A 27,911-nucleotide genomic window follows, 5' to 3' on the forward strand; every position below is an offset into this window, starting at 1 on the left:
TCTAGTACACAGTAACCACTAAATAAACACCATAGTAATAATTAGTATTGTTATTATTACCTCATTCCAGCGGCACTGGCCACTCCCATGCCTGGTTCCATTCACTCATTCGTTCATTCATCCAATCGTATTTATTGAGCGCTTACTGTGTGCAAGGCTCCAGGTTGGATCAGCTCAGCTGCAGGGGTAGTGAGGAAAGCAATGCCAGTTGGGGCAACTGCCAAAAAGGTGGAAAAGGGGAAGGAGGAGAAGGAGGAGGTTCAGAAGCTAAAGAGGGGAACTGCCCCAGTAGCTAAGTGGTCTCCTCCCATCACCCCATCTGAAACCTGACCTCAATGGATCCAGTTTATTTCAGAGCCTCACTGTTCCCTTTGTCACCAACACGAGATGAAAGTCTACCTTCAGACCCATTTCAACGCGAGAGGGGCTACCATAAGTTGTCCATTAGGAACGATGAATGAACCCCAATCCTGAGACTGAGAACCATTGAGGAGAAATTGATTGTAGAGCTGATGTGGTGTAGGGGATAGAGCACAGGCCTCGGAGTCAGATCGACATGGATTCTAATTCCACCTCTGCCACTTGTCTGCTGTGTGACCTTGGGCAAGTGACTTCACTTCTCTATGCCTCAATCACCTCATCTGTAAAATGGGAATTGAGACTGTGGGCCCCACATGGGACAGGGACTCTGTCCAACCCAATTTGTTTGCATCCAACTCAACACTTGGCAGAGTGCCTGGCAGTTAGGAAGCACTTAACAAGTGCTACAATTATTATTATTAGCAGTAATATAATAATTAACTGCCCTGGATGTTTCAAGTGATGTGATGGACCACCCCCCACCCAAAATGGTGACTCTCCTAAAGCAAGACGTCTGATCACTGTAATTACAAGCAGCCAAGAAATGGATGCCAGAGAGCCTAAGAAGAGCCAGAAAGGTGAAAACAATCAGGAAACAAGTTGGTTTGTGGCTTTTCAGGGTTTTCGTAATACCTGTATCGAGTGGATGGTACCCTCCAAAGCCCTTAGTATAGCAAACAGCCCACAGAAACTGCTTAATTCATATTATCGATGAATTTGACTAATTAAATTGAGGGACCCTGAAAGCCCATCTTTCCTTTCCTCTTATTCATTCATTCATTCATTCAATAGTATTTATTGAGCGCTTACTATGTGCAGAGCACTGTACTAAGCGCTTGGAATGAACAAGTCGGCAACAGATAGAGACAGTCCCTGCCCTTTGACGGGCTTACAGTCTAATCGGGGGAGACAGACAAGAACAATGGCAATAAATAGAGTCAAGGGGAAGAACATCTCGTAAAAACAATAGCAACTAAATAGAATCGAGGCGATGTACATTTCATTAACAAAATAAATAGGGTGATGAAAATATATACAGTTGAGCGGACGAGTACAGTGCTGAGGGGATGGGAAGGGAGAGGGGATGGAGCAGAGGGAGATGGGGGGAAAAGAGGGTTAAGCTGCAGAGAGGTGAAGGGGGGGTGGTAGAGGGAGTAGAGGGAGAAGGGGAGCTCAGTCTGGGAAGGCCTCTTGGAGGAGGTGAGTTTTAAGTGGGGTTTTGAAGAGGGGAAGAGAATCAGTTTGGCGGAGGTGAGGAGGGAGGGGGTTCCAGGACCGCGGGAGGACGTGGCCCGGGGGTCGACGGGGGGATAGGCGAGACCGAGGGACGGTGAGGAGGTGGGCGGCGGAGGAGCGGAGCGTGTGGGGTGGATGGTAGAAAGAGAGAAGGGAGGAGAGGTAGGAAGGGGCAAGGTGACGTAGAGCCTCGAAGCCTAGAGTGAGGAGTTTTTGTTTGGAGCGGAGGTCGATAGGCAACCACTGGAGGTGTTTAAGAAGGGGAGTGACATGCCCAGATCGTTTCTGCAGGAAGATGAGCCGGGCAGCGGAGTGAAGAATAGACCGGAGCGGGGCTAGAGAGGAGGAAGGGAGATCAGAGAGAAGGCCGACACGGTAGTCTAGCCGGGATATAACGAGAGCCCGTAGCAGTAAGGTAGCCGTTTGGGTGGAGAGGAAAGGCCAGTCAGCATTCCCCCAGTTTGGTACTTCCGGATGACAGAGGACATTGTGGACACCAATGAACATCCTGTCACCCAGCCTATCGTCATGGGAATGGGTTGTGTTTAGTCTCTCAGGGTCACAAGGAGCAGTGACTTGTCCCTGAGTTGCCGGGAACTCTGGGGTGGAGTGATAATTTGAATTATAGGTTCCTGGCTCCTAGTCCTGAGCCTTGGCTCTGGACGCAGCTGACTCTACCTTGTCTGCTCAAGGTTGCTGGCTCCCTGCCTGGAATGTGGGGCCCAGGAGAGGGCTACCTCTTCTCCCACTCCCTTCCACGTCACCCTGACGTGCTCCCTTTACTCATTCCCCGTCCCAACCCCGCAGCATTTATGTACAATCTGTAATTTATTTATATTAACATCTGTCTCCCCCGCCAGACTGTAAGCTCACTGTGGGGCAGGGATTGTGTCTATTTATTGATATTTTGTATTCTCCCAACTGCTTAGAACAGTGCTCTGCACAGAGTAAGCGCTCAGGGAATACAATTGAATGAATGACTGAATGAATCCTGCTGCATTTACCTAACCCACCTGCCTCACATCTTCCTGGACCGGTGGAAGATAGCGGACCAAAGCCAGTTATGGCACAGCTTGAAGGCATATCTCCTCCAAGAATCCTTCCCTGACTAAGCCCTTTTTTCCTTTTCTTCAACTCCCTTCTTCGTCACCCTGACTCATTCCTTATATTCATCCCTCCTCCCAGCCCCACAGGTCTTACGTGCATATCTGTAATTTATTTATATTCATGTCTGTCTCCCCCTCTAGACTGTAAGCTCGCTGTGGACAGGGAACGTGTCTGTTTTTTGCATTATTGTACTCTCTCAAGCACTTATTATGGTGCCCTGCACACAGTACAAGCTCAAAAAATACAACTAACTGACTGACTGAGATGTCAGGGTGAGCTCCGCTGCCTATCAGTCTGGGCAACCGTGGCCCTGCCGTTGAGATTCTTCATTGGCTTGATGTTTGAGGCTTGTTTACTTGTGGGGGAAAGAGGTAATTTTAATTTTAGCACGGGTCAAGCACTGTACTAAGCACTGGGGTTAATAGAAGATAATCAGGTCCCACAAGGGGCTCACAGTCGAAGTAGGAGGGAGAACAGGTTATGGAATCTCCATTTTGCAGATGAGGGAACTGGGGACCAGAGAAGTGAAATGACTTGAGAGTGGTTAAGTGACTTCCCAAGGTCCAACAGCAGGCCGGTGGTAAAGCTGGGATTAGAACCTTGCTCTCCTGGCTCTCAGCCACAGGGTCTTTCCACAAGGCCTTGTTGCCTCATTATAATATCAATTTGATGCACCCCCCAAAATTACGAAGGAGATGGGACATATTTGCTCACCTCCAAATTGAACTATTAAAAGTAAAGAAAGCACTGACGTACTCTGCACTGACTGTTAAATCCCTCACTCCCAGAACCATTTCTTGCCAAGCCTGTTCAAAAGAATAGTTGCAGTGGAAAAAAAAAAGTGGAAAAAAAAGAAGCCTAAAGACATTTCTCTGCCTTATCCCAAGGCTTTGGAATGGGAAGAAAACACAGAATCAATCCTTTAGCTCTTTCTTGCTCCTTCTGCTCTGAGCAGGTGGAATTAGAAGCCACTACCTCCTGCTCTTCTGATGCCAGCTTACTCACTGTACCTCCATCTCATCTAGTCATCTGAGGATCTCATGTTCCCATCTGATAATCTCCTAATAACAATGATAATGTTGATAATAATGCTAATAATGATAATCTCCTCATCTGACGAGCAGCATGACTTACTGGAAAGAGCACGGACTTGGGAGGCAGAGGTCGTGGGTTCTAATCCCAGCTCTGCCTCTTGTCAGCTGTGTGACTTTGGGCAAATTACTTCACTGTGCCTCTGTTCCTTCATCTGTAAAATGGGGATAACCTTATTACCTTGTATATACCCCAGAACTTAGAACAGTGCGTGGCACAGAGTAAGCACTTAACAATTATCGTCATTACTGTTATTATTATCTCTCTGCCAACCACTTGCCCTCATCCTGCCTCTGTCCTGGAACACCCTCTTTTCATATCTGACAGAAAATTACTCTCCCCATCTTCAAAGTCTTATTGAAGGCACATCTCCTCAAAATGCCTTCCCTGGCTAATCCCGCCTTTCCTCTTTTCCCACTTCTTTCTGAGTCACCCTAACTTAATACCTTTATTCAGCCCTTCCAGCCCTACAATACCTATGTTCATATCTGTAATTTATTTATACTGTCTGTCTTCCCCTCTAGAGTGTAAGCTCACTGGGGGGCAGGGATTGTGACCGTTATATAATTGCACTGAACTCTTTCAAGCACTTAATATAGTGCCCTGAAAATAGTAAGCAGTTAATGATTGATTGATTCACTTACCTGTTGGTTTAGTTCTCTGAAACCGATCTCATTAACTAAGCCCCCATAAGATCCTATAGATCTCTGCCGTCATTTACAGTAATCGGGGTCTGTGGATTATTTTATAGCATTTCCTAGAATAGTGACAAGGAAAACTAAACAACTTCCAAGACCTTTTGAGATTCACAAGCCTGTTCTATGATGCAGAGAAGAGAGGCAAAAAGTCCCATTTTTTTCCCCCCAAAAATAATCAGCCACATTCACAGCTTCACGTTGATGTTCAAAAAGCTGCACTCATGCAGAACTAATTGACAACAGGAATGGAATTTTTTTTCTCAAAAGTATAAATATTGTTTATTCCAAGGAATAAATGATTGTCCTCTGGAATAGGTGTTCCAGACGTATTTGTGTTGAGGGTGTGCTCTCCTGGAGAAGACAAGGAAGAGTTTCCTGACCTCTCCAGCCCAAATCACCAGCCCTTTCGCAATCAGCCAGCTGTTGGGTCCAACCCCCTGAGGCTTAAACTTCCCCCGAAGTGGTATTGGAAACTGGTGTTCTCATTTTCTACCCTAAATGGGTCTGTGCTCTTATTATGCAACTGTTCAATAGTCATTCCTTTCCTCCCCAGAAGCAGCTGCATCTCCGTGATAGCAAACTTCCTGAGGTTGTGGTTTTTTAAATACTTTGGAAGGAACCTGAAAAGGAGACTTTTCTTGTGACCTCAAGTCAAGTCTACTTGAGTTCAAATAGCTCCTCTTCTCAATACATTTGACCCTCCTTGGAGCCCACCATCTCCACACCTGTCCCTCAACTAACTCACTGTGGCAACTGGTCTATTTATTGATTTATAGGTTTATATTGAATTTGTGCTTCTCTATCCTAATAATGATAATAATTGGTATTTGTTAAGCATTTACTATGTGCCAGGCACTGTACTAAGTGCTGGTGTGGATACAAGCTAATCAGGTTGGACACAGTCCACGTCACACATGGAGTTCACAGTCTTAATCCCCATTTCACAGATGAGGTAACTGAGGCCCAGAGAAGTGAAGTGACTTGGCCAAGGTCACGCAGCAGACAAGTGGTGGAGCCGGCATTAGAACCCAAGTCCTCTGACTCTCGGGTCGGTGCACTTTGGTCTAAGCCGCACTGTTTCTCCCTTCACAGGTCACTGCTGGAGCAAGGGTCAGGGTGGGTTCTGGTGCCAGGGCTTAGGGCCAGGAGGGTGCCCATGTCCTGGAGGTGAGGGATGAGGAAGCTGGCTGAGTAGAGCCAGAGGGTTTTGGGAGATCCACAGATCCCTTAGGAATTCTTCCCCTCATTGATTGCCATAGAAGGATTTGCTCCCTTCACCAGAACACATTACCTGCTCATTCCTTAGAATCTTCTGGCCTCAGGCCCTTCTCCTATAAGGATTTGAAGAAGTCCAGAGATCAAGGGAAGCAGCGTGATCTAGCGGATAAACCCCAGGCCTGGAAGCCAGAGGACCTGAATTCTAATCCCAGCTCTGTCACTTATCTGCTGTGTGATCTATCATCTTCATCTTCATCTTCATCTGTAAAATGGAGATTCAATCCCCATCCTATCTCCTACTTAGACTCTGAGCCCTATGAGGGACAGGGACTGTGTCCAACCTGATTAACTTGTATCTACCCCAGTCCTCAGAACAGCACTGGACACACAGTAAGCATTTAACAAATGCCAATAAAAAAAAAGAGGCTCCCTTCCTAGCTAGCTCAGCCTCTTCGGGAAGAAGGGACTCACCGATAAGGCCGTTAACATTCCAATTAGCTGCAAAGAACTCAGTGACCTTGAACATGAGGCCGGTTTTCAGACTGTCAAGCCACTGTATTTTGATTAATGAAGAGGCTACTGTCTATGTGGGACTCCCTTCCAACTAGCCTGTTACTGTCTGGCCTGCCCCTCTAAGGCTGTCATCACCACCTAGCTGCCTTTATGGGAGCAAGAAAACAAAAGAACCAGGGGCCTGGGGATACTGAGGCTGAAAGGGATCGGTCCTCCACTCAATCCTATTATTGAGCACTTTCTGTGTGCGGAGAACTGTACTAAGCACTTTGGAGAGTACAATATCACAATAAATGGATACATTCCAAGCCCACAGTGAGTTTACGTCTAGAGGAGGAGACAGACATTAATACATATAAGTAGATACATTACAGATATGTACATAAGTGCTGTGGGACTCCCTTCACCTGGGACTGTTGCGGTAAAAATCAGTTGATCGATCAGTCAGTCAGTGGTATTTATTGAGCACCTGCTGTGTTCAGGGCACTGAACTAAAGCACTCGGGAAGTCGATCAGTCAATGGTATATGTTGAGCATTTCCCCTGTGCAGAGCGCTATGCTAAGCATTTGAGAGAATACAATATAACTGAGTTGGTAGTTAGGTTCTCTACCCATAGCGAGCTTACAGCCTAGCGGAGGAGACGCTATCCCTGACGATTCATTCAATCGTATTTATTGAGCGCTTACTGTGCGCAGAGAACTGTACCAAGCGTTTGGAATGCCCACAAGGTGTTTGCACAGTCCAAAGATAAAAAGAAATAACTTAGCCTTACACCATCAATCAATAGAATCGATTGAGTTCCTGTGTGCCGAGCACTGTACTATGTTTTAGGGACAGCACAACAGTATTAGACGATACAGTCCTTATCCTCGAGGGACAAATCTAGCGAGGGAGAAGGAAAATAATGACAGATAGGAGGGAAAAAGAGAATGGAAAGACAGATGTGGGAAGAGAGTAAGTGCTCCATTAGTTCGGTACGTAAGTTGATAGGTACAGAAGTACTATAGTTGTTTGTCGGGGCAGAAGTGCCGAGGTGGGAGTCCGGGGGATTAGGGACCTGGAAGAGGAGAAATAAATTGGGGAAGGCCTCCTGGAAGAGGTGGGATTTCAGAAGGTATTTGAGGGGAGGAGAGAGTTACAGGAAGGAAGAAGGGAATGAGCAAGGGTAGGAGGCAAGAGAGTTGAGAGATGAGAACGAGACAATGAATAGGTGAGCTGGAGAGGAGCGACGAGTGGGAGCTGGGGTGTGGTGGGAGGGGAGTGAGGATCAGTAGTGGGGAGAGAAAGACAACTGAATGCCTTAAAGCCAATAGTCAGAAGTTTCTGCTTGGAGAGGAAAGGAATGGGAAAGTGGAGGGAGATTTTGTGGAGTGGGGTGGTGTGCATAAAAGGACAAGGACACCCAATGGGACCTCCAAAAATACTATCACTACCAATATTACTAGTATTCCTACTATTTCTACAAGTGCAACTCCAACCCCACTAGATGTAAACTACTCTTGACTCAAGAAAGGTTTGGATAAATTCAAACAGAAGCAGCAAAGCCTAGATTGAGACCGGCCGTGGGAGTCAGAAGGACCTGGGTTCTAAACCCGGCTCTGCCACAGGTCTGCTGTGTGATCTTGGGCAAGTCACTGCACTGCTCTGTGGCTCAGTTTCCTCAACTGCAAAAATGGAAATTAAGACCGTGAAACTCATGTGGGTCATGGACTGTGCCCTACCTGATTAGTTTGTATCTAACCCAGAGCTTTAGTATAGTGTCTGACACATAATAAGTGCTTAACAAATATCATTTAAAAAAATTAAGGGAAGAACAGCCTAGAGAAACCATAAGGAAATTTTGGGGTGTTAGTTCCTCCGTAACCATTTAGCTGGATGACAAGGAGTTTCTGTGAGCAGCCAGTTGACACCCTCAGAGGCAGAATACTACTGCTCTGGATGGACAAAATGTTCTGGCCTTTCTGAGATCTTAGGTTTGTTCCCATGACATAACATGTTCTTCCTTTGGGACTCCCACTAGAGCCTTGTACAGTCCTCTAAATTGTATCTCTAATGCCAAAATGACCGAGAAAAAGTGAAATGAAAAATCAAACGCCGTCTTTGTTCCAACACTTTCTGGATGTTGTGTGGCCTAGAGGAAAGAACATAGGCCTGGGAATCAGGAGACCGGGGTTCTAATCCCAATCCATCACCTGCCGGTTGCGGGACCTTGGACAATCGCTTAACTTTTCCGAGCCTTAGTTTCCTCTTCTGTAAAATGGGGATTAAATAACTAGTCTTCTTCCTCCTTAGGCTGTGAGCCCATATGGGACAGGGACTGTGCCTGACTTAATTATCTGGTATGTACCCCATTGTTTAGTGTAGTTCTTGGTATATAATAATAATTGTGGTATATGTTAAGACCTTGCTAAGTGTCAAACACTGTACTAAACACTGGGGAAATACAGTGGGGCTCACAGTCTAAGTAGGAGGGAGAATCCCCAGCTAACAGATGAAGGAACTGAGGCCCAGAGAAGTTAAGTGACTTGCCCAAAGTCACACAGCAGACAAGTGCCCAGGTGCTCTGACTCCCAAACCTGTGCTTTTTTCATGAGCCTATGATTCTTTTTATAGTAAATGCTTAACAAATATAATTATTTGTCATTATTATTAATAACAATAATAATAATCAACCTTGAAACCTAACGGAGGTTGAGCCAGTGAGTCAGAAGTTCAGAAACCTTCCGTTCCTTAGATTGTAGCTCATGGAATTTTTCATTCTTTGATGCTGTGGCAAAATAAAGACCAGGAGTATAAGGCAGAAACTAGTGGCCTCTCTGTTTCACTGTTCTAGCAGCCAGCCACCGCTGACCCCTAGAATACAGAATGCAGGGTAAAAGCTACCTCTTCCCCCATTCATTGACTGGCTCCTGCTGCTGTTTGCCATGTGTAAAATGGCAAAGCTGCTCCTTTTATAGCTTACTAATTTAACTTGTGTATAACTTCAATTGTGAATTTAAATTGTAAACTTAAATTCCTTTTATAACTTAAATTGTGAAGGTGAATGAGGAATTAGGGGTTTGGGGGATGAAAGATGTTATTTGGCATTTATAAGACCCATTATATTGCATTATATAATAATAAAATGATAAAGCACATATAGGAAAGAAGAACTCCTCAGAACATTGGGCTAATTACAGAATTGGGGAAATGAGAGCCAGTGGAACTCTTCACCTACATCTTTAAGTAAACCTTATGGCCAACTCCATCATCTTCCCAGCCCCAATTCAGGATATACCCTCTCACATCTGAGCAGAGATCATCCCCCAACCCTCCTAACTTCTGTCCCTTTCCTTTTTCCTCTCCCTTCTCCTCCCCTCCCTTCATTCCTTCTCTCTCTCTCTCCCTCATTTCCTCCACCTTCCCAACTCTCTCCGCATGCAATTTTCCCAGCAACCCAAAGGCACAATCCAGTAACCCTTGCCAGCACTCTGGGGTGTTACTATGCCTCTCTGAACATATGTCCTCTCCCCCAACCTCCCGCCCCCAATAATTAATCATTGTGATTGTTAGGCACTTATTATGTACAAAGTAATACTAATAATAATTGTGGAATTTGTTAAGCTCTTTCTATGTGCCAAGTGCTAGAGTAAACACAAGATAATCAGATCCCAAATGGAGCTCACCGTCTAACTAGGAGGAGAACAGGTATTGAAACCCTATTTTACATATGAGGAAACTGAGGCCCAGAGAAGTCAAGTAACTTGCCCAAGGTCACACGGCAGACAAGTGGCAGAGCTGGGATTGGAACCCGGGTCCTCTGACTCCCAGCCCCATCTTCTATCTACTAGGCCTCTCTACTTCTCCCTGAAGAGGTTTACTCTAGGATGGCTAGAAGAGTGAGCAACAGATTCTGGGAGACTGCCCCCGGACCAGAACATCTTTTCCAGGTCATTTTCCAGCTCCGTCTCGAGAGCAGGCCCCTTTTGGTTAAAGTCAGCTGACTGCTTCCAGAGCAAGGTGCAGCCCGAGACAGTATTAGCCATCTTATCTAAGCTAACCTTGGCCCTCCTGGGTTTAAGAGCCCTGGTATAAACAGTCTCCCATAATGATATTATTAATAACACACGGGAGCTGGGCCGGAGCGGCCCTTGTATGTTTTACAACTCCTCTCTGTCCGGAGAAGCAGTTCGGGCCAGGCTGATTGGAAACAGATTTTATGAAAAACTGAACCGGATTGGAAGGAGACCCAGTCAAAGACTCCGTGCCACTCCTTCAACTGGCCAACAAATGAAATGGTCTTCATTCAGTCCAGAAGAGTTGGAACGGCATTCCAGTCCAGTCTGGTCTCCCTCCTGCCCCTCCCAAGCTCCATCCCCCAAACATCATCTCAAAGACCTATCCAGAGCAGGCAGGGGGAAAGGGGTGTCTGGCCTGCCATTTCAATTTGTCCTGCTCGAGACCACCACTTACATTCTGAGGCTGAGCCTGCCACTCCGGTCCACCCATCCGGACCCCCCCGTGGCATACTCTCTGCCCTCTATAAAACCCTTCCAAGGAGGAACAGACCTAATCTCAACATAAGATGCAGTGTAAATCTAATTCATTTTTAGCACCGAACCAAATGCCCACGTGAGTGCAAAAAAGAAACAAATCCATATTCACCATTGAGCAAACCCGAGTGGCCACTGACACTTTCTCCTGCTGCTGCGCCTTCTCCTTCTCCTCCCTCTTCTTCTTCTTGTCCTTCTGCTTCTTCCAAATAGGTGTCAGATTTCACCCCCCATGACGGCTCCGGGGATGGATCAGTTTTTAGGACAGAAAAAACAAACCAACTGTCCATCCAGGTTGGTGTCGGGCACGGGATGGGGGGAGGGGGTGGGGAGAATCCGAGTCTCTCCCCGCCACCAGGAATCGCCCCGAGCAATAGACCACCTCCCACAACCCACCTTAGGTCTGGTCTCCAGTCCAGAAGCAGCAGCAGCAGCAGCAAGGAGTCCTGTAGGGTTCCGATAACTGTGGCCAGCTGTCTTATCACTGTCCTTGTCACCGCACAGCCGGAGGCTGAGACAGGGTTCCAGGAAGCCCAGCTCAGGGGGTCCCGGCGGCTCCCTCTCTCGGATGCAGTTTGTGGCTCTGGCTGTCACTGATTGCTCCGTCACTGTCCCACCAGCCTTGGCCAGGGAGAATTCCATACTGCTGGACTGCAGGCGGGTCCCTCACCCCCCTTGCTTTCCATCCTCCACCCCCAGACCCCACCCCCCACTCTCATTCTGGCAAGAGGACTGGGAAAATTCAGCTAATTTAAAGTACACGCAGAGTTTGTGGTCATGTCCTGAACCCTCCGCTATTAATCACAGAGCATCTGATTTCTGCTTTGCCTCAGAGGGGAACTTGTAAGTTTCTGTTTACTTGATTCTGCATCGCGCGGCCTGCTAATCACAAACAGACTTGGGCTCAGCCTTCTCCTCCTTTCCCTGCTCCCTTCCTCCCTCTCTTCCATGCCTCTTCCCTCTCTCGCTCTTCCTTATCCAACTGGCCCTCATCTTCCTCCTCACCTTGTCATTTTCAGCAGCTGCCTGCCAGCTCCATTGCCCTCCTCTGCCTCTATTTTTCTTTTCTTCCCTCTTTTCACCTTTCTTGTTTCTGCTCTCTTTCTCTCTCTCTCTCCCCCCCGCCACCCCCCGGACTCCTTCATCCCACCTTCAGCCCCCTCCTAACCCTGTACCACCTTCTCGTTTCCATTATTCTGTCCATCTTTTCCCTCTGTACACCCCACAGACACTAAAGTGCCTTTCATTTGCCCTCTTCCACTAGTGCCCCATTATAGAATGGCTGGGATTGTTCCTCTACTTATTTACAACCTAATTATTCCACTTCCTTGCCCGTACCTCATTCTTAGATCTGTTCTGCTAACCCCCCACGTGTTTCTGAGTCAGAAGCTCTGACCAGACCTTTTTTTGCGCTTATGGCCGCCTCGTCCTTTAGCATCTCGGCGATTTGACCATGTTCAAAGATGAAGTCTGGAAATAAAGGTCTCATTTAACTCCAGAGGTATCGGAGCCTGTCGGCTTAACGGTACTGTGTACCTAGGGCTGAAGGCTTCTCTCCACTGTGCTAGAGCACTGAGCTAAGTGGCTTTGGATGCTTCAGAAGCAAACCTGCACTCGAGCCAGCCTTGTCAGAACCTCTCCGACCTTTGACTGCCCTACACCCACACACAGCTATTTAGAACCACCTCTGCAAAAAGCGCCTTCTAATTAAGGGAAGTAAATTGTCATTACCTCAAATTTGGAGATAAACAACCTCCTTTCCCAACGTATAATATCCCAAACAGCCCGTAATGCAGCAAACCTGGTATCCATTTATTCCAACTTTCTCTCTGGTCTACACTTGTCTGTGCCCATTTATAGCCTACAGGTCTGGCTGAATATGGTCGGCTTGTCCAAGCAAGTTCCTGGAAGGTGGGGATGTGTATGCTTAATTGTTTGGAAGAGTGCTCCTTGGACACGAGACTGTTTAACAAATATCGGAGTGGGATGAGGATGAGGAAGTAGAAACTAGGTTAAGGTGAATCCCATGGAGGTTTACGGAAAGATATAGTAAATACTCGGATTTGAGAGCACAGCCATTTGAAAAATGGCTTTTCGCGTTGAAACTTTAAAAGTTGGAGTGCAGACACTAAGGCATAGGCTGTGGAGTTGTTCCAGTCTTTAATGGTATTTGTTAAACGTTTACCACATGTCAAGCACTGTTCAAAGCACTGGGAAAGGAACCATTTTGTCAAGTTGGACACAGCCCTTGACCCTCATGGAGCTCACAGTCGAAGTAGACCGTAAGCTCACTGCAGGCACAAAATGTGTCTGTTTATTGTTATAATGTACTCTCCCAAGCGCTTAGTACAGTGTTTTGCACACTGTAAGCACTCAATAAATACAACTAAGTTAGAGGGACAACAGGTTTGGAATCCTCATTTTACAGATAACAAAACTGAGGCACAGAGAAGTTGAGTCCTCTGACTCTCAGGCCGGTGCTCTTCCCACAATTCAGGCTGCTTTAGAAGAATGCCGCACACATACTTAGTAGTAAAAGTAATAGTATATAGTATTTATTTAGTCTTTGTTATTTAGGATTTATTGTGTGTACTATGTGCAGAGCACTGTACTAAGCACAGGAGGAATTAAACATGGTCTCTGTCCCTTGGGGGGGCTCACAATCCAGGAGTTGAAGTGAGGAGAAGGGTTTAGAGATAGACACATCAGAAATGATGAAACAATAAAACACAACACAGATACAGAATTTTCCCAACACCTGTTTGAGGATCATAACCAGGATTCCTATGGGGTCACTATTCTCCAGCAGAAATCACGTGGCTTCTCCAAGGTCACAAAATTGAATCAGTGGACATTGTACACTGGATCCAGCTTGACAGGCCTCGGCAGGTCAATATGGGGAAATGGAATCTTGCTTTAGCAGCTCAACTCACATAGATGTGTGAGGGAAAGAGGGAGGGGGGCGAGAGGAGGAAAAGAAGGTGGAAGGAGGGGGAGGGAGGGAAGGCACATCTCCTTCAAGAGACTTTCCCTGACTAATCCCTCATTTCCTCTTCTTCCAATCCCTTATGCTTCACCCTGATTTGCTCCCTTTATTCACTCCCCCCCCACCGACTCAGCCCCACAGCACATATGTACATTATCCAATTTATTTCTATTAATGTATGCCTCTCCCTCTAGACTGTAAGCTCATTGTGGACAGGCAATGTGTCTACTACCTCTACTATATTATACTCTCCAAAGTGCTTAGTACAGTGCTCTGCGCAGAGTAAGTGCTCAAAAAATATGATTGACTAATGGAGAGGAAGGAGAGGGAGGGAGGAAAGAAGGAGAGGGACAAAGGAGGGAAGGAAGGAAGGAAGCTGATGTGAAAAGAGAAACATAAAGCAGCATAGTCTTGTGGAAAAGATTATAATGCTGGGAGTTAGAAGACCTGGGTTCTAATCCCAGTTCTATCACTTATCAATCAATCAGTCGGTCACAATATTTGTGGAGCACTTACTGTGTGCAATCAATGGTGCTTATTAACTACCTATTGTGTGCACAGCACTGTGCTAAGTGCTAGGGTCCCACTTGGGCAAATCACATCACCTATGTCCCAACTTCTTCATCTGTAAAATGGGAATTAAACACCAGTTCTCTCTCCCTCCGTCTTAAACTGCCAGCCCCATGTGGTATGGTGAGAGTGTCCATTTGATCGTATGGTCTCTACCCCAGTATTGGGCACAGAGTAGAGGCCTGGGCCTGGGAGTCAGAAGGTCATGGATTCTAATCCAGGCTCTGCTACCTGTCAGTTGTGTGACCTTGGGCAAGTCACTTCACTTCTCTTTGCCTCAGTTACCTCATCTGGAAAATGGGGATTGAAACTGTGATCCTAGCTTGGGACCGGAACTGTGTCCAACCAGATTTGCTTGTATCCATTCCGGCGCTTAGTACAGTGCCTGTCACATAGTAAGTGCTTAACAAATACCATCATTATTATTTTTACAGTTACTATTATTGTGGCCTCAAGAGGCACACTTTAAGTGAAACCTTACATCCTCTGGGATAGAATGTTTAAAAAGGTTGAAAACTCTTGCCTTAGAGATTATGAGAGTTCAGAAGGGAAATGGGCTGACTGTAGTAGGAATAACATTTATGAAGCACTTACGGTGCAAGGAGCACTGTACTAAGCACTGGGGCAGAATACACATCTGGGAATACACATCAAAATGCACATCAGGAGCAATGGGAATGTGCTCCTGTCCCTAGAGGGGGATCACAGTCTAAGAGGTTCAGAGCCACCCATTATAACTCAGGGTAAGAGGCAGAGTTAAATGGAGACAGAGCCTTTAAAACGTTGGCAGCCCTCTCTTCCAGGCTGATTTTATTTATCATGACTAGTTCTTGGAGTTAGTTTTATTCGGCAAGAATACACCGGATGTCTCTGTGAGACTCAGTTGTCAATTTTGATATCTTTCCCTAACATCAAGGAATCCAGGGTTCATTGATTCCTCCAAAGGATAGGAGAGTGTGTTCCAATCGCTAGGATTCTTCAATCAATATCACCTGGGCCCAAGTCGCTTCCCTGCTGGGATTTCCCATAAATATTTGGGGGAGGAGAGGGCCCTAAGGAATGGGCATCACATCCATTTTGTTCAAGTCAGGAAGCTTGTGTTTTGACAAGACCCCTGCCCTCCCCATAAATCTCTGCTCAAAGGAGGAAGAGACTGTCCTGAAGTTGAGGAGAATTATCGTGTCTGGGATTAGCCAGAGGCCAAATGGGGTCATGGAAGAACTCTCGGACACCCACAAAGCTCTTGCAGGGGTCGGACAGTACCAGAACCTTTCTAGAAAAAAAACCCACCATCTTAAATCAATAGCTGTGGGCATGTGAGCATTCCCACATGGGCCTGTCTCCTTGTGGCCCCTAGAATCTCAGTCCAGCGACAGTCGCTTCCTTACAAACAAAATACCAAAGCGGTTTGCATTACACCCCTGGGTTCTTATTTCGACTTTGGACCTTGAGGAATTTTATTTTTGTTTCTTGTTATGATGCCGGCATTCACTGTTTGTGTTTTCATTAGGATACCTTTTAACTCGATTCTGCACAATTTGATAGGGCTCTATTTACCCCCCCCCCCCCCCCCCCGAACTCCCCACTCTCCCCAGCCGTGAATTTTGAGTAAAATATTCAGATACATGTTTTCCAAATTGAACACTGATGTTGGAAGCACTAATGGGATATTTTGTTCAAAGCAAGTTCTATAACGCAGCAGTTTACATTCTGCCTAAAACAATGGACGTAAGTGTACGATTTATTTTAGTTGGCTGATTTCGCATTGGTTGGGTTCTGCTCCAGGGGGTGGAAAAACTCCTACATATGTTTAAGATTTATAATTTATACTACAAGCACCAAATACCTCTTAATTGAGCCTAGAATATTGAGGAAAAAATGCAGTGAATTGCTGACTGGTTTTTGCATGTGTTTTTTAATAGAGCATGAAATCAGTGCTGGCTTTTTTCATAGGAATGTAGAAATATATAGCCATATATAATGAAGCCATATAGCTTCATTAAACCCATCTTTACTAGCACTATGATGTGGCTTCTGTGTGACTAGATCTAGTGATGGAGTATTGTCAAGACTCAAGTAAATGATGTAATCTAAGTCTAATTCTCATCTGCTTATTTTTTCCTCAGCCCTTGGTTCACACACTAGGCCCTTTATTATCATTTTTATTATTATTGAGATCATTTTTGAGAAGCAGCTTGGCCTAGAGGAAAGAGCATGGAGTGGGAGTCAGAGGACCTGGGTTTTAAGTCTGGGGTCTCCCCACTTGCTTCTGTGTGACTTTGGGTGAGTGACTTCATTTCTCTGTGCCTCAGTTTCCCCATCTGTCAAATGGGGATTCCATACCTGTTGTCCCTCCTTTTTAGACTGGGGGCCCAACGAGAGACGGGAACTATATCTGACCTGATTATCTTGTACCTAGTCCAGTGCTTAGCACAGCACAGTGTTGGGCACTTAGAAATGTCCACAATTACGTAATATTATTATTTGTTATTATTACGCAGATCCAAAAAGCTGAACTTAGGGCCCCTTTAAAATATGGGAGATTCAAGCCTTCTTTCTAAGAAATTCTGTCATTTTTGTTACCTCAACATACCAACTCTGGCTTCTGAAGACTGTAAGTTCCTTGTGGGCAGAGATCACGTCCACCGGCTCTATTGTACTTTACCAAGCGCTTAATACAGTGCCCTGCGCACAGTAAATGCTCAATAAATACCACTGATTGATCAATTTGTTTTGGATATTTTATAATCGGCTACAATGTAGGGGCCATTGTTTATGATATATCTGTTCTGTGAACCCCATGAGGGGCAGGGAGTGCTTTTAACATGATTACCTTGTATCCATCCCTGTGTTTAGTCCAGTGCTTGGCACATAGTAAGCACTTCCTAAGTACCACAATTATTATAATGCTTTCTAATCATTCACATCTTTACATTTCTAGGCTGTAAGCTTATTGTGGGCAGGGAATGTGTCTGCCAAATCTCTTGTATTGTACTCTCTCAAGTGTAAGCCCGTCAATGGGCAGGGATTGTCTCTATCTGTTGCCGAGTTGTACATTCCAAGCACTTAGTACAGTGTCTGCACGTAGTCAGCGCTCAAAAAATACTATTGAATGAATGAATGAATGCTTAGTACAGTACTCTGCGGGGTAAGCACTCAGCAAATACCATAGATTGACTGATCACAGGCTGCTTGGGGGAGAAATTCTATTCTTTGGTGAATTTAATCCACCTCAGCAGGGTAAGTGACCCCTCAAATTCCATCAGGCTGGGAGTGTACATCAAGGGTGCTAATGAAATAGTAACTAGCTAATATTAGGTCTATTTGGTATGATAAAAGCCTGGTGACATGTTAAACATAAAGCTTCTGGCCACTTAAATTTGCTGCTTTTGCTCTGAGCTATAGGTACTCCAAACAAAGACATATTTGTTGCATTGAATTTCGCTCTGCCTAGCTTCCAACTGTCAAGATAGAATCAGTGTTCTAATGTAATGCATTTTTAAAAATTTACTTGAATTTTTACCTTATGGTTTTAATAGCCATGGAAAAGTAGTCAATAAGAAAAGCATTCAATTGTTGAAATTGTTCAACTACCAGGAGGGACAATATAAGCCTTTGGAATCCTCTTGGAGAATGAAGGATGTTGTATAATGCTTAGTACAGAGGCGGGACGTGGTCGAGAGGTCAGCGGCGAGATAGGGGAGATCGAGGTACATAGGTTGGCATTAGAGGACTGATGTGTGCAGGCTGGGTTGTAGTAGGAGAGTAGTGAGGTGAGTTAGGAAGGGGCAAGGCGATTGAGGGCTTTGAAGCTGATGGTGAAGAGTTTTTGTTTGATGCAGAGGTGGATGGGCATTATATACTTATGGATAGGGAATGTGTCACCCAACTCTGTTATATTGTACCCTCCCAAGTGCTTAGTACAGTGCTCTGCACAGAGTAAGCACTCGGTAAATATGACTGTTGGACTTATATAGCCTCCTGAAGCACTAAAGTATTCATTCACTTACAAGTCAACTTTCCCCATCTGTTCCACGTGCAAATTATTTCAGTGTGTGTTTCCCCTGCTTGATGTAAGCTGCCCAAGGGCAGAGGTCTTGTCTACTAACTCTCTTGTATCCCCCAAGTATTCAGTACAATGCTCTGCGCATAGTGTCTTCTGTATTCTAATAATAACTGTGGTCGTTACGTGCTTACTATGTGCAAAGCTGTACAAAGCGCTGCGGTAGACTCAGGATGACCAGAGAGTACACAGTCTCTATTCCATAAGGGATTCATAGGCTAATTGGGAGGGAGAACAGGTATTCAATCCCCATGGAAACTGAGTCGCAGAGAATCAAGGTCACCCAACAGGCTATAACCTAGAATTCAGATCCCCTTGACTCCCGGGCCCATGCTCTGATAATTGATTCCCCTGGAGCTGGCCTGGAGATGACCTAGAATTAACTGGGGCCTCTCTAGAAATCGCAGGATACTTCCTGCACTCGGAATATCTGAGGAGTGAGGGCCAGACCTGGCGGTAGGCCAAAATATGCATTCTTTTCATATTGGACTTTGGTGGAATTGCAATAATGACCTGTGGCGCTCATTCTGTCACCGGCCAAAACTTCTGTCCTTAAACAAGTCTGTTATGCGACTCAGATTCTTTCCCTGAACACTTTCCCTCTTGAACATCCATTTAGATACGGTCAATAGGGTATGGACAATCTACAGTGGTTTGCTTTGAAATTCTGCAGCCGCACATTCAGCGCCCTCTGTTGAGTGCATCGCCTGCAGCCTGCATTTCTTCCAACGCTGCTCAATAAATAACCTTGGAGAGAAGAAACTGCAGGGAGGTCAGATCACCTTCCCAAGAAAGCCCAAATCTGTGTTACTCAAAATGGTAAACTCCCCTTGAAGGAGAAAATAAATCCCCCGCCGAGCCTGAAATCGGTTCTTAAAGCCTTTTCTCCTTCAAGGGGAGTTTACAAAGGACCGATTTCAGGCTCAGCGGGGGATTTATTTTGTGGTTATTATCATCATCGTTAAAATAATTTATTGAGCCTGCCTATCATAATAATAATGTTGGTATCTGTTAAGCGCTTACTATGTGCCAAGCACTGTTCTAAGCGCAGAGGTAGCTACAAAGTAATCAGGTTGTGCCACATAGGGCTCACAGTCTTCATCCCCATTTTACAAAGGAGGTAACTGAGGCACAGAGAAGTTAAGTGACTTGCCCAAGGTCAAACAGCTCGCTAGTGGCAGAGGCGGGATTAGAACCCATGACTTCTGACTCCCGAGCCCGGGCTCTTTCCACCGAGCCACACTTGCTCATCTCGTACTTATCCCAGTGCTTAATACAGTGTTTGGCACACAGTAAGTGCTTAAGAGATGCCGTGATCATCATCATAAGCAAGTTAAACTTGCTTAGGATCCAAGTTGCAGTCGTATCTGTGACCTTTGGACATTTGATATTCGCTCTACCCTTAACTGCACAGCACTTATATGTATATATCTTTAATGTATATCTTTAAAGTATATAGTCGAAATTATTTATTTCTATTTCTATTAGTGTCTGTCTCGCCCTCTAGACTGTAAACTTGTGGCCAGGGAACGTGTCTGCCTATTCGGTTGCACTGTACTCTCCCTAGTGCTTAGTACAGGGCTCTTAACAGAGTAGGTGCTTAGTAAATACTACTGATAGAGAGGGGAGAGGCTGGGGTCAGAACGACCAGGCAGGGAGCTGATGCAGAAGAAAGATGAGCAGTGGAATAGAAGACGTAAATCAATCAATCAATCAATCAATTGTATTTATTGAGTACTTACTGTGGGCAGAGCACTGTGCTAAGCTCCTGGGAGAGTACAAAAGAGCAGAGTTGGAGAAGCAGCATGGGGTAGTGGATAGATCACCAGCCTGGGAGTCAGAAGGTCATCAGTTCTAATTCTGACTCTGCCACTTGTTTGCTGTGTGGCCTGGGTGAGTCGCTTTGCTTCTCTGGGTCTCAGTTACCTCATTTGTAAAATGGGGGTTTGAGACTGTCAGCCCGATTTGCTTGTATCTACCCCGGCGTTTAGTTCAGGGTGTGGCACATAGTAAGCGCTTAACAAATACCACAATTATTATCATTTTATTCCCTGTGCACAAGTAGCTTATGGTCTAATGGTAAGGATGGGCCTTGACAATTAGGATTTTGTAAAAGCACCAAGACAACCTGGCCCCATTCGAGTGGAAAAATGGCCTCGGTGAATTCCCAAACTGGAAATAATTGGACATGAAAGACCCCCACTCTGATCACAATAACACCAAGACCAATCTCTCTTTCACATGTTAATAGTCCTTCTGCAGCCAAAAAAACCCACCATTGAAGCCCATTAGTTCTTCCATCACGCCCAGATAACTAAAACAATGAACCATTCTGGCTCAGTTAAAAGGGGAGCTGTTAAGAATAATAATGGTGGTATTCCTTAAGGTCTCATTATGTGTTAAGCACTGTACTAAGCCCTGAGGCAGATACAAGAATAATCGGGTGGGACACAGTCCCTGTCCCACATGGGGCTCACAGTCTAAACGTTGAGATGCAGAAGCTTTTGAAGTCTCATTCCTGTGGGGATTGAGGCAGAGTACTGACCACCAGATTTCTAAAGATGAAAAACTAATATACATTCATTAATTCATATTTATTGAGCTCTTACTGTGTGCAGAGCACTGCACTAAGTGCTTGGAAAGGACAATTCAGCAATAAAGACAGACAATCCCTGCCCTCACCTGGCTTACAGTCTAGAAGAGGGGAGACAGACATCAAAACAAGTAAACGGGCATCAATATAAATAAATCAATATAAATAAATAGAACTATAGATATATACATGCCAAAACAAGTAAACAGGCATCAATATAAATAGAATTATAGATATATATGTATACATAAGTGCTGTGGGGCGGGGAGAGGGCGGAAGGGCAAAAGAAGGGAAGCAATTCAAGGTGATGTAGAAGCGGGGGGAGCTGAGGAAAAGGGGGGCTTAGTCTGGGAAAGCCTCTTGGAGGAGGTGAGCCTTCAGTAGGGCTTTAAAGGGGGAAAGAATGATTGTTTGGCAGATCTGAAGAGGGAGGGCGTTCCAGGCCAGAGGTAGGACGTGAACCAAGGTTCGAAGGCGGGACAGGTGAGATCAAGGCACAGTGAGAAGGTTGGCACTAGAGGAATGGAGATGTAGAAGGAGAGTAGGGAGGTGAGGTGAGAAGGGGCAAGATGACAGAGAGCTTTGAAGCCAATAGTGAGGAGTTTTTGTTTGATATGGAGGTTGATAGCAACCACTGGAGATTTTTGAGGAGGGGGGTGACATGCCTGAAATGTTTCTGTGGAAAGATAGTCCAGGCAGTGAAGTATGGACTGAAGTGGCGAGAGGCAGGAGGTTGGGCGGTCAGAAAGGAGCCTGATGGAGTCATCCAGTCGGGATAGGATAAGTGATTGTACTAACGTGGTAGCGGTTTGGATGGAGAGGAAAGGGAGGATCTTGACGATGTTGTGAAAGTGAGGTCGGCAGGATTTGGTGAGGGATTGGATATGTGGGGTGACACCAGCGCAGACTAATAGATTATCCTAACAGATGTTCTCCACATTAGCCCAATTCACTTCAATCACTCAGTCACTCCCATAATCCCTACACCCAAATCTAGCTCTGAGTTCTGCTCTCTACATGGTTTTTTGGTTGCGTTTTATTCATTGTTCTTTACATTTATAAGCAGTGTGGCCCAGTGATAGAACACGGGCCTGGGAGTCAGAGGGACTTGGTTCTAATCCCGGCTCCACCACTTTTGCAATGTGTGACCTTAAGGTGAGTCATTTAATTTCTCTTTGCCTCACTTCCCCTATCTGTAAAATGGGGATTAAGACTGTGAGCCCCATGTGGGGCATGGACTGCCTAATTAGCTTATCTAACCAGGTGCTTACGTCAGTTCCTGGCACATAGTAAGTGCTCAACAAATACCACTTTAAAAATCATAAATTCTTGGCGGCTGGAGAGCAGGGACCATGCTCCTTCGTCCTCTTGCAAAGTTCCCATCATCTTTCTTTTCCTGTCCATCCAAAATACTACCACGTTAATACAATCGCTCATCCTATGTGGCCGAGATCACTGATTCAGCCTCCTTGCTGACCGTCCGCCCTCCTGTCTCTCCCCACTCCAGTCCATACTTCACTCTGCTGCCCGGATCATTTTTCTATAAAAACCTTCAAGTCATATCACCCTGCTCCTCAAAAAACTCCTGTCCACCTCTGCTTCAAACAAAAACTCCTCACCATTGGCTTTAAAGCAGTCCACCACCTTGCCCCTTCCTACCTCACCTCGTTTCCCTCCTTCTACAACCCAGGCCGCACACTTCTCTCCTCTAGTGCTAACCTTCTCACTGTGACTCCATCTCACCTGCGATCCCTAGCCCACATCCTGCCTCTGGCCTGGAACGCCCTCCTTCCTCAAATCCGACAATCACTCTCCTCCCTTTCAAAGCCTTATTGAAGGCACATCTCCTCCAAGAGGCCTTCCCAGACTAAGCCCGACCTTTCTTCATCTCCCACTCTCTTCTGTGTCATCCTGACTTGTTCCCTTCGCTTTCCTCCCCCTCCCCCAGTCCCACAGCACTTATGTACGTATCTGTAATTTTATTTATTTGTATTGATAGAGAAGCAGCGTGGCTCAGTGGAAAGAGCACGGGCTTTGGAGTCAGAGGTCGTGAGTTCGAATCCCAGCTCTGCCACTTGTCAGCTGTGTGACTGTGGGCAAGTCACTTAACTTCTCTGTGCCTCAGTTACCTCATCTGTAAAATGGGGATTAAGACTGTGAGCCCCACGTGGGACAATCTGATTCCCCTGTGTCTACCCCAGCGCTTAGAACAGTGCTATGCACATAGTAGGCGCTTAACAAATACCAACATTATTATTGATGCCTTTCTCCCCACCTCTAGGCTGTAAGTGCATTGTGGGCTGGTAATGTCACTATTTATTGTTGTAAACTTGCACTAAGTTTCCCAAGCATTTAGTACAGTGCTCTACATACAGTAAGCACTCAATAAATACAACTAATTGAATGAATGAATGAATAAATGAATGATCTAGTATAACACAGACTGTGACCTGATTAGCTTTTATACACCCCAGAGCTTAGCACAGTTCCTGGCACATAGTAAGCGCTTAATAAATATCATAAAAAGTCTAGTTCTTTGCTTTGTACATAATTAGCACTCAATGGAAGTTAAAAATAATAACAATAATAATAATAATATTTAAGCACTTACTACGTGCCAGGTACTGTACTAAGCACTGGGGTGGATACAAGCAAATCTAGTTGGACACTGTCCCTATGTTCTGAGGGGCTCACAGTCTCAATCCCCATTTTCCAGATGAGGTAACTGAGGCACAGACACGTGAAGTGACTTGTCCAAAATCACTATAGACTGAGGGTCAATGGTATTCTACTCTCCTGGCAAGACATTGTCTTGTCTTTCGCTGTCAAGTCATTTCCAACCCAGAGCTACTCGTGGACACGTCTTTCCCCAGTATGCCCCACCTTCATCAACGATCGTTCTGGTAGTGTATCCATAGACCATTGACTCCTTCCGCGCAGTTAACTTGAGTCTCCGCCCTTGACTCTCTCCCGTGCCGCTGCTGCCCAGCACAGGTGAGTTTCGACTTGTAGCAGATTGTCTGACACTCACTAGCCACTGCCCAAGCTAGGAATGGAATGGGGATGCCTCTACTCGACTCTCCCTCCCGTAGTCGAGACTGGTAGAGTACTAGAAACTCTCCAGGTGCGACCCTGAGAGGGATCAGATGTTGTACTCCCTGATAAAAAGATGGAGCTCTTAAGTATTGCTCTTTCCCTTATTCAGAATATTCCAACTTTTGCAGGGGACCACAGTCTGAGGATGGGAGATATGTTCCCTGCCCACAAAGGATTTACAGTCTAGAGTTTACAGTGTCAAGAGAATTTTTATAATTATAGGTTGTGGATTGCTGAGGGAAGAGAGATTCCTAGGTACACAAGGAAATGTTAAAAGTATCCAGTTAATGCTGCTCATGACGGGAAATGATTTGTGGAGTTGTTTGGCTTGTTCCTAAAAGCAAATGAACTAAGTCCAGTCAGTTGTCCCGTGACACGGAAGTTTTCTTCTTCATGAAGCCCGGGTTGTGGAAAGCTCCCATCACATTACAAGTATTTTGACCAGTACCTCTTGCATGCGCATGATTGATTCTTCCAATCACACGTCGTGTTCTATCCGGATTGGTGCATGTTGTCGGAAAAACATTCAATAATCCCCCAATTATTAGGGTATTTGTTAAGCATTTTCCATGTGCTAAGCACTGTTCTAAATGCTCGTGCAGATACAAGTTAAGCGGGTGAGATGCAGGGGGCAGAACGGGGATTGAATCTTCATTATGTAAATGAGGAAACTGAGGCACAGAGAAGTTAAGCCACTTGCCCGAGGTGACACAACAGGCAAGAAACGTGGTCTAGTGGAAAGTGATCGAGTGGGAGTCAGAGGACCTGGGTTCTAATCCTGGTTCTACGGCTTGTCTGCTGTAAAATGGGAATTCAACACCACTAATTGATTGACTTACAAAACTTGCACTGTCAATTCTGCCTGAGGAGCAACAGGAACCATCCAACATCAGATGGATGACTTTAAATTAATTCTAGTCTTGTAAATGTCTAGAGTTATGGCAAAGAAAGGACCAAAATTAAGGGGCACTGAATTTTGTACTGAAATCTGGGAGCTGGGAGTTAGTTGTCATAAACAATCTGAATATCCTGAGGGTTCAACTGAATGGTTATAGCTTTTTTTTAAAAAAACCTTTCAATTAAAAAAAAATCAGTTCTTCAATTACCACTGGGAAAACATACATCTGTTATAAGCCAAATTTCTTCTTAAGCGATGTGTTATCGATTCTTTCTTGTTGGGTCTTTCTTTTTTCTCTTTTTTTTCTTACACTCTGGAAATTTCCCTTCTGCACCACCTCCTGATCGTTTAACCCTAAAATCCCACAAATCGTTTTTAGTCGTAAAATGTGGCTTGGGGTCAGATCCCAGAGAGAGTGGCCTCTTGACTCTTGACAAAGGATTCCCAGGAGGAGAGTGATGACATGACCCAGCTGGCTTCCTCCTCCACCCAGGCTTTCCGCTGCTCGAAACGTGATCCCCCGACTAAGCCCTCATTCCCCTATCCTCCCTTCCCATCTGCATCACCTGAGCACTTGGCCGTGTATCCCTTGATACCCCAGCCCCACCGCCCTTCCGTACCTATCCTTATACTCTGCGATTTCCCCTAAATGTAATTTATTGCAATGTCCATCTCCCCCTCTAGGCAGTAAACTCCTTGTGGGCGGGGATCCTACTCTATCACGTTATACTTTCTTAAGTGCTTGCCACAGTGATCTGCAAACACTAAGTGCTCGATTAATACCATTCACTCACTGAAGAAGAGAGGAGGCAGACTCACCGTGAGAAACAGGAATGTTAGACCAGAACATCACCTTTAGAGCCCCAGAATTACTGGAGGATGAAAACAGGCATACATCAGGGCCCAAGCACACCATTAAAACTGAATACATTAATTAAGCATTAATTATTGCTTAATTAAACCTTAATACATTAAACTTATTGCTTATAATTACAAAACCATAAGCTCCTTGAGGGCAGGGATCTTATTTACCCATGTTGGGCAGTTGATATTTGCCCCACCCTCAACTCCTCAGCACCTAAATACATATCTGTTGGTGGGCAAGGAACGAGTCTACCAACTCTCTTGCACTGTACTCTCCCATGTGCTTAGTACAGTGCTCTGCACAGAGTAAGCGCTCAATAAATATCACCGATTGACCTGTAAATTCTACATTATAATTATTCATTTATATTAATGTCAGCCTCCCCCTCTAGACTGTAAGTTTGTTGTGGGCAGCGAATGTGTCTGCTAACTCTTGTATTCTCCCAAGTGCTTAGCACAGTGCTCTGCACACAGTAACCACTCAACACCATTGACTGATCGATTACCAACTTGAGTGTATCCTCCCCAACGTTTAGTGTAGTGCTCCAAATCTGGCCCGTATTCTCAAGCTCCAGAGATGACAGAACTCAGGCCTGCGTACTGTACAGGCAAAACTGATCTAGTGAGTCAAGTCTGGAAAGAAATCTAAGGGCCAGTGAAGGATAAATACTCCGCACATAGTAAGCGCTCAATAAATACTATTGAATAAATGAAATTTTGGTAGAAAAAATCTCCTGGGCTTCTTCAAGGAAAGCCCAAGGTAGATTTTATTTCTCTGATTTTTAAAAAGAACAACAATAAAGTAAAAAAGCACACTAGCCAAGTCGCTTTTCCATTAGAGAAGCAGCATGGCCTAGTGGAAAGAGCAGAGACTTGGGAGTTGGAGGTCATGGACTCTAATCCAGGCTTCTAATCCTCTTGTCTGCTGTGTGACCTTGGGCAAGTCATTTAACTTCTCTGTGCCTCAGTTTCCTTATCTGTAAAAATGGGGATGAACTATTACTTCTTCCTATCTAGACTGTGAGCCCCATGTGGACAGGGACTGTGTCCAACCTGATTAGTGGCATAGTGGAAACAGTACAGGCCTGGGTGTCATAAGGTTATGGGTTCTAATCCTGGCTCTACCACTTGTCTGCTGTATGGCTTTGGGCAAGTCAGTTCTCTGGGCCTCAGTTCCCTCATCTGTAAAATGGGGATTAAGACTGTGAACCCGTGCGGGACATGGATAACGTCCAACCCCATTTACTTGTGTCCACCCCAGTGCTTAGTACAGTGCCTGGCACATAGTAAGCAATTAACAAATGCCACAATTATGTATTTATTAGATACCCCAGTGCTTAGAAGAGTGCTTGGCACATAGTAAGTGCTTAACAAGTCCCATAATAATAAGGACAGGTTGGTGCAGGATTCTAATTTCTCTCTCTGCTAAAGGATTTTAACGAATCTGATCTGTGTGAAAGCTATAATGTGCTTTACACTCCAACTCAATAAAATAATTATTAACCAGCTAAAGCTAAAAGGGAATGAAAGAGTTTAGATGGAATGAGTTTCTTTAAAAAAAAACTAACAACTTGCCACCACCTCGGATCAGAAATTTCAAAGTCGCCCTGAGGCAGGATCAATCCTTTTAGAAAGGAATTTTTGAATTTGGGTTCCCCCTTCTGTTTTTGAGGGGTGGTAGAAGAGAGGGAGAGAAAGTGACCCTAAGCAAGCAGGCAATTAGTGAATTAATTAAGTTCATTATGGAAAAATACAGTCTTGGCCTCCACCACACTGGGCTGATTCCAGATTTCAGCATAACTTGGGAAGTTTGCAAACCCCTAAGAGATAGAAAGTGCTTATTAGCAGGAGGAAGGGATGGTGATAAAGCAGAATTATGACCTTCCCACAAATGTTCGCAAATATTTTTCCCAAATGGGGGAGAGGAAGTTTCGATTGGGGGGGGGGGGGAAGGGTGATGTCAAGAAGGAAGCCCTTTGAAACCCAAAGAAGTTCCGTTTCTCAGATTTGAAGCTTCTGGAATTTTCCAGGAGGGAAAACTGCACTCCACTGGGGTAATCTTTCTCTCATCTATAGGAAAGACA

At 45.2% G+C, this 27,911-nt stretch overlaps 1 protein-coding gene and 1 non-coding gene across 4 annotated transcripts in view; both read right to left on the reverse strand.

Annotated features, from left to right (window-relative positions):
• Window positions 1-11,413, reverse strand: part of RIPOR3 (RIPOR family member 3) — an 84,543-nt gene extending 73,130 nt beyond the window's left edge. For 2 of the 3 annotated variants that reach the window (XM_029071040.1, XM_029071034.1), the window contains exon 1: window positions 10,870-11,413. The gene's annotated coding sequence lies outside the window, so the exon portion shown is untranslated. The remainder of the gene's footprint in view (window positions 1-10,869) is intronic. The other variant, XM_029071035.1, reaches the window with a different exon arrangement.
• Window positions 11,414-23,973: 12,560 nt separating this feature from the next.
• LOC114813931 lies at window positions 23,974-24,111 on the reverse strand. Its single transcript, XR_003761675.1, has one exon. It is a non-coding gene; the product is annotated as a small nucleolar RNA SNORA7 (small nucleolar RNA).
• Window positions 24,112-27,911: the final 3,800 nt, after the last annotated feature.

This window comes from Ornithorhynchus anatinus, chromosome 8 (assembly GCF_004115215.2).
Source record: "Ornithorhynchus anatinus isolate Pmale09 chromosome 8, mOrnAna1.pri.v4, whole genome shotgun sequence".
In the NCBI taxonomy this organism is placed as follows: Eukaryota; Metazoa; Chordata; class Mammalia; order Monotremata; family Ornithorhynchidae; genus Ornithorhynchus; species Ornithorhynchus anatinus.